General features: G+C 39.7%; 1 protein-coding gene across 3 annotated transcripts in view; it reads left to right on the top strand.

Annotated features, from left to right (window-relative positions):
• The first annotated feature begins 1,212 nt into the window (after positions 1-1,212).
• Positions 1,213-6,000, top strand: part of LOC135094348 (mucin-2-like) — a 55,270-nt gene continuing 50,482 nt past the window's right edge. For 2 of the 3 annotated variants that reach the window (XM_063994382.1, XM_063994380.1), the window contains exon 1: positions 1,213-1,320. The gene's annotated coding sequence lies outside the window, so the exon portion shown is untranslated. The remainder of the gene's footprint in view (positions 1,321-6,000) is intronic. The other variant, XM_063994381.1, reaches the window with a different exon arrangement.

The following is a 6,000-nucleotide window of genomic DNA, read 5'->3' as shown; positions in this document are numbered from 1 at the left end:
ATGAGAGAGACAATGAAGTTTTCGCCAAATTGTGCAAAATTCTGGAGACTCAAAGGCGTGGGCATGGGGCCAAATTATATAGTTGCGTACATAGACGCACCAGTCATCTTTGAATTGGAACTGAGGATCGAGAAATTAAGAGGGAACTGAGAAGAATCTCCTGTTAATGACTTCCGACTCTTAGAATTCAGTGAGAAATAGAAGGTGAGGTTTGTAAGAAGCGAGGTGATGCATCTTTATTGGAAATTAGATATAAAATCTCGAAGGCTGCAGGAATTAACATATTGATAGTTTGGTCAGGTATCAGAACACATCAATTAAGTCTAATTGAGAAATTATATGTTAGGGGGGTATTTATAGACCCCTCTCCAGGTAGAAACTTATCTGCCTGGTTATCCTTTTACAAACCAAGCCACGATAAGGAACACACGCACAGTTATATAGGTAGGTAGATATATAGATAGTTTATTGATACACACACACACACCACGCTTTAAACTTAATTAGGATAAGCTGTCATTATTATTATTATTATTATTATTATTATTATTATTATTATTATTATTATTATTAGCTTACAGTGCAACATCAAGAGTCACCATTATTAGTACATTTTTGAGGAAACTTGCTGATCGAAACAAGAACTAGAGTCTAGCGTAGACAGTATGTACACTATGCTTAAACAAATTACTAAGCGAATATTTTATGCCTACTTGCTTGTTACAGCTGCCACTATGTCGTTTGTTTTGTAACAGCCCTTGTGTGTGTAACAGACAGCAAGATAAGAAGTGTTAGCAATAATGATGTCCACTAGTCAGCTGGCGTCACAAGACTTATCTGAGATTAGGCACACATTTTTTTTTCTTTGCGTCATTGCGTCATATTTGTTAATGAATTACAAATACCCACAATGATATTTATAGGTGGTTATCAATTCAGTTGTATTTTTTTTTTTTCAGGAGTTGAAAGTAGTCTAGTATATAGTCCCAAGAAATTATCATAAAAGCAGTGTCATAATCTGATCTAAAAAAGAATAAAATAATAACAACAACAACAACAACAACAACAACAACAACAATAATAATAATAATAATAATAATAATAATAATAATAATAAATAAATAAATAAATAAAAAAAATAAAAAAATGATAAAACATCACCTACATCCTGCCCTTCCTGGGAGTTATCTATCCCACTAATCCCATGGATCTCACAGAGCTGATAAGTGAGGGCACCAGGACAAAGCTCTTCTGACAGCCGCTCACTCCATCCGTGTCCCCACTGCGCGCCCTCGCCGTTCCCTCGTCCTTCCTTGTCTTGTAAGTGTACATATATAAGTTACTTAATGTATTCTAAATAATATCTTAATCTATATCGTAGTGTAACATTATACTCGTATACTCTACCCGCTATTCCAAGATCAATATTCTAGGTTCAGTTATATTTCTATCCTGTATTGTCACATAACGCTTTTTTTTTTTTTATCTGTGCTGGTAATGTTCTTATCCTACAGCCATGTATCAGTCATTATTATCATTATATATGCATTTTATTGTTCATTATTCAACGTGCTCACTGTGTCTCTAAGTGGTTAGTCTGTCCTATTTTTAACCTTTTTCTCCTTCCTCTCTTCCACTCAACGGAACATCACACCTCGCATCTCCGCCTGTGTCACTAGGGGCAACAGCTGTCTTGCAAAGCTCATAGGTCATTGGTCAGTTTAAGGTCACCTAATGATTGGACCAGATATTCCATTTCCAGACACACGATTGGCCTAATCCCTTCATCTTCCCATTGGTCAGTTTTCTTTGACCCTGATCCACTTCTTCCACATAAATATAGGGCCGAGTTGTAGTCAGTCAGTCATCACACTGTCATCAAACAGAGTTCAGATCAGAGAAAGAGAGAGAGAGTAGAAGCATCCGTCATGTCCGTCAAAATCAATGTATCTCGATATCACGCGTGTTCTATATTCATTTATTTCATCATTAAAAGAAGAAAAGTAACTGTATCTGTTGTGTTACCTTTACTCGCACATTCTAACCACAATATCAACAAATACCTACTAACTCCATGCTGCCAATCAACGAGTCACCATCATCTGTGCTGCTACCATCATCCCCAGCCACCCAGTAAGTCTATCAACCAGTAAGCAAGCGGTGACTTTTATCTGAATCAGCAGTAGCAGCAGGTAACACCAATAATATCCAAAACAAGTCGTGAGTAGCAGAACTTTATTCAAGATAAGTGGCTGGCAGCAGATTTTCATCTAGAACAGCCATTCGCATATTTATCTCCGTTCATCATTTTGCATTTCATATACATACGCATATATTTATCACATTACACGCTTGCACTGTATTGTATTGAAGGCGTACAACACTAGAGAAGAAAAAGAGTCTCTCTCTCTCTCTCTCTCTCTCTCTCTCTCTCTCTCTCTCTCTCTCTCTCTCTCTCTCTCTCTCTCTCTCTCTCTCTCTCTCTCTCTCTCTCTCGTTTCATGTGCAAGCAGATAATTATATACATATGAACATCAACGTATGTGACCCTCTACAGAGCACGATGCCTTCTTGGTTCCCCTGACCATATCGTTTGCCTGTCTATTCCAATCCATCCTGTCTCATCTCTCCTTCCAGTTCTCTGTCTGTATCAAAGTTTTGCTGGCCATCAATTGTTTTAGTTTGTGTGCGCCAGTGTATCAGATTTGATTGTCACCCCTGTTCTGAGTTGATGATTGTTACTTGCCCAGTCTATGATGATGCATGGAGTGTTTTTAGCGTGGAGGGCCAGAGTGAGGCGGTGATTCTGGTAAGTTGGAGGTCGTGGGTAGCTGGTTGATGTAGTGATGTGTGCGAATAAAAGACACGATGACGAGAGTTCTTGATTTAATAGTAGGTAGATAGTGCACACTTGATTCGCGACGAAATTACAACATGACGATTGATTGTTCTCTCTCTCTCTAAAGTGATATGGATGATGACTGAGCAGCGTCTCTCAAGCTGACTGTGACTGAGCAGAACTGGGTGAGAGACCAAGACTTACTGCTCATGACTGGGTGACTGACTGACTCTGACTCCGACTGGGACTGAACTGTAGCTGAACTCGGAATGAACTCTCTCTGGACTGGAAGTGAGGTGTGAAATTCCCTTGAGAGGTAGAGAAAGGGGACTGAACGCAGGTGTTATTCCTAAGGACGGGAAGTGGGTGTGAAATTCCCTTGAGATAGATAAGGAGGAGAAATGACCAAGAAGGAAGACGAACATGTGTACGCAGGTATTATCCCAAAGGACTGGAAGTGTGTGTGAAATTCCCTTGAGAGGTGAAGAAAGGACTGGCTGGCCATGGTACACATGGGATGAATATATGAATAGTATAATATATATATATATATATATATATATATATATATATATATATATATATATATATATATATATATATATATATATATATATATATATATATGTACTCGTATAGTAATAGTAATTGTTGAGACTGATACAGATGCCTTCAAAAAAATGCACCCTCGCATGTGGATTTAACAATAAGGCAGTAGGATGGGAGCAATTAACAGATGATACCTGACATCAGAGAGAGAGAGTAAGAAACGAGAACCTTAATAATAACATAGAGACATGATAAGATAATATAATGCATGTACAACACATATAAGTAAAGAGAAATAATGATATTGAAATTGGATGATTAAACCTTGGAATGATAACGAAATTTCAGTCTATAAGAAGGAGTGTGTGTGGTTAAGCTTGAGTCACTTCAAAGATCTGTTAAATCAGAATTTGATACCTTATGTGCACACTCATCATGTGTGGTTAAGCTTGAGTCACTTTAAAGATCTGTTGAATCAGAATTTGATACCTTATATGCACACTCATCATAGACTTCAAATGATCGACATGGACGATCTGGTCCCCTAAGTTTTTGAGATCTAGAATTTTCATTTTGTGGCTGTGGAGAGATTCGATTACACGGTGTGGCCCAAAGAACAATGGATCTAATTTAGAGTTACGATCGTGGACTCTGGCGAAGACTATATCGCCGATTTTAACGGAAGAATCTGTCGCTCTACGAAGTTGTTTCGGCAGCATTTTAGTCTGCGATGCAGTGAGGCGATCGTGAATGAGCTTATGATTGAACTGAAAATCGCGGAGGTGACATTTGACGTAGTCATCTATGTTGTAGACAGGACGTGGTGCGCTGTGCAGAAATTCATATGGACGACGCTTGTTGGTACCAAAGAGCACGAAATGTGGAGACTTGTTGATGGTGGAGTCGATTGCTGAGTTGATAGAGCAGGCCATCTGAAGAAGCTATTCATCTAAGGAGTGTTTTGCTTATGCAACGCAGAACGTCAAGGATACTTTTATTACAAAGCTCTACTTTGCTGTTTGAACTGGGTTAGTGAGGAACAATGTTACATTTCTTGATATGAAATTCTTTACAAATCTCCTGTAAGACAGAGTTATTGAATTCAGCGATATTGTCAGATAAGATGACATGAGAAGAAGTATAAGGACAAATTATGTTGTTGATTGACTGACCAACAGAAGTAGCAGTTTTGTCCTTGAGAGCAACAAGAATGGTGAAACAAGTGAAACTATCCACACAAACTAGAAGATACTGATAACCGTTCTCTGTAAGTGGAAATTTGAGCAAATCAACAGAGACTGAATCCCAAGGAGCGAAAGGGATGGGATATTGAAGCGATGGACTATCGTTTGCGAGTGAGATACTATGTGAAGCACACTGAAGACAGAGCACACAGTGTTGAAAGATATCCTTCCTCATAGTCAACCAGAAATATAATCGTTTTGCCTTCGCGAGGCATCTGTCCCGACCTGGATGTCCTGCATGGGATGAGTCATGAACGTGGTTAAGTGTGATATTTACTAGCGACTGAGGTAGCACGAGCTGAGATAAACGCTCACAAGAATCGTCAGTAGAGAGATCACTCGACTTATATAAGTGATCGTCTTGTATGAAAAACGTATCAGCACTCACTTGCAACTTAGGAAGATTTGTCTCATCACCAGATTCAAGGTAATAAGCAATACTAGAACAAAAGGAGGAGGCAGTAGACACCTGCCGAAACGATAATTACTCTCAGTGAGGTCTAAAGCACTGTTCAGGGGGTGCTGTGAACTTATCATTAAACCCAGCTGTGACCTCACTGAACGTTTCCCTTTGTGTCTCACAACACAAGGGGGCAGTCACAGCCTGCCCTCTAAAGACAACTCTCTTCCTCCACACGAAACTACAAGCACCTAATAACACACACACCCTTCACTCAAAAATTTTAAACTCATGGCGACTCCTACACCAGCCTCGGAGTCCCCTCTCTCGGAGTCTTGACACCCCCCTCAACTTTTTTTTTCATTAACTTCTGCAACATTCGCTGTCTAAGATCTAATTTTCAATCTGTAGGACACCACCTCTCCTCTTCTAAACCTCATCTTCTTTTCCTCACTGAAACTCAGGTGTCTGAGGCAACTGACAGTAGCCCCTTTTCTGTTCCCTCCTACTTTCTCTATCCTCATTTTCGATCCAAAGCTGGATGCTGCGTTTATGTGCGCAATGACTTAACCTGCTCTAGTGCCCACGCTCTTGAATCTTCCGAGTTTTCCACCATCTGGCTACGACTACAGAGTCATTCTCATACTAAATTTATCTGTGCTGTATACCTCTCTCCTAACTCCTCTGACTATAAGAAATTCTTTGACTACTTAACTTCCAAAGTGGAGCACATTCTGACCCTCTTCCCTTTTGCAGAGATCTCCATTCTTGGAGACTTCAATGTTCACCACCAGCTTTGGCTTTCCTCTCCCTTCACTGACCATCCTGTTGAACTAGCCTTCAACTTTGCTATCCTCCATGACCTAGAGCAATTGGTGCAACACCCTACTCGTATTCCTGACCATCTTGGAGATACGCCCAACATTCTTGACCTTTTTCCTGACCTCTAATCCTTCTGCTTATGCTGT

Source organism: Scylla paramamosain, chromosome 45 (assembly GCF_035594125.1).
Source record: "Scylla paramamosain isolate STU-SP2022 chromosome 45, ASM3559412v1, whole genome shotgun sequence".
Classification (NCBI taxonomy): domain Eukaryota; kingdom Metazoa; phylum Arthropoda; class Malacostraca; order Decapoda; family Portunidae; genus Scylla; species Scylla paramamosain.
The sequence above is the reverse complement of the archived record's forward strand: the minus strand, read 5'-3'. Positions and strand labels throughout refer to the sequence as shown.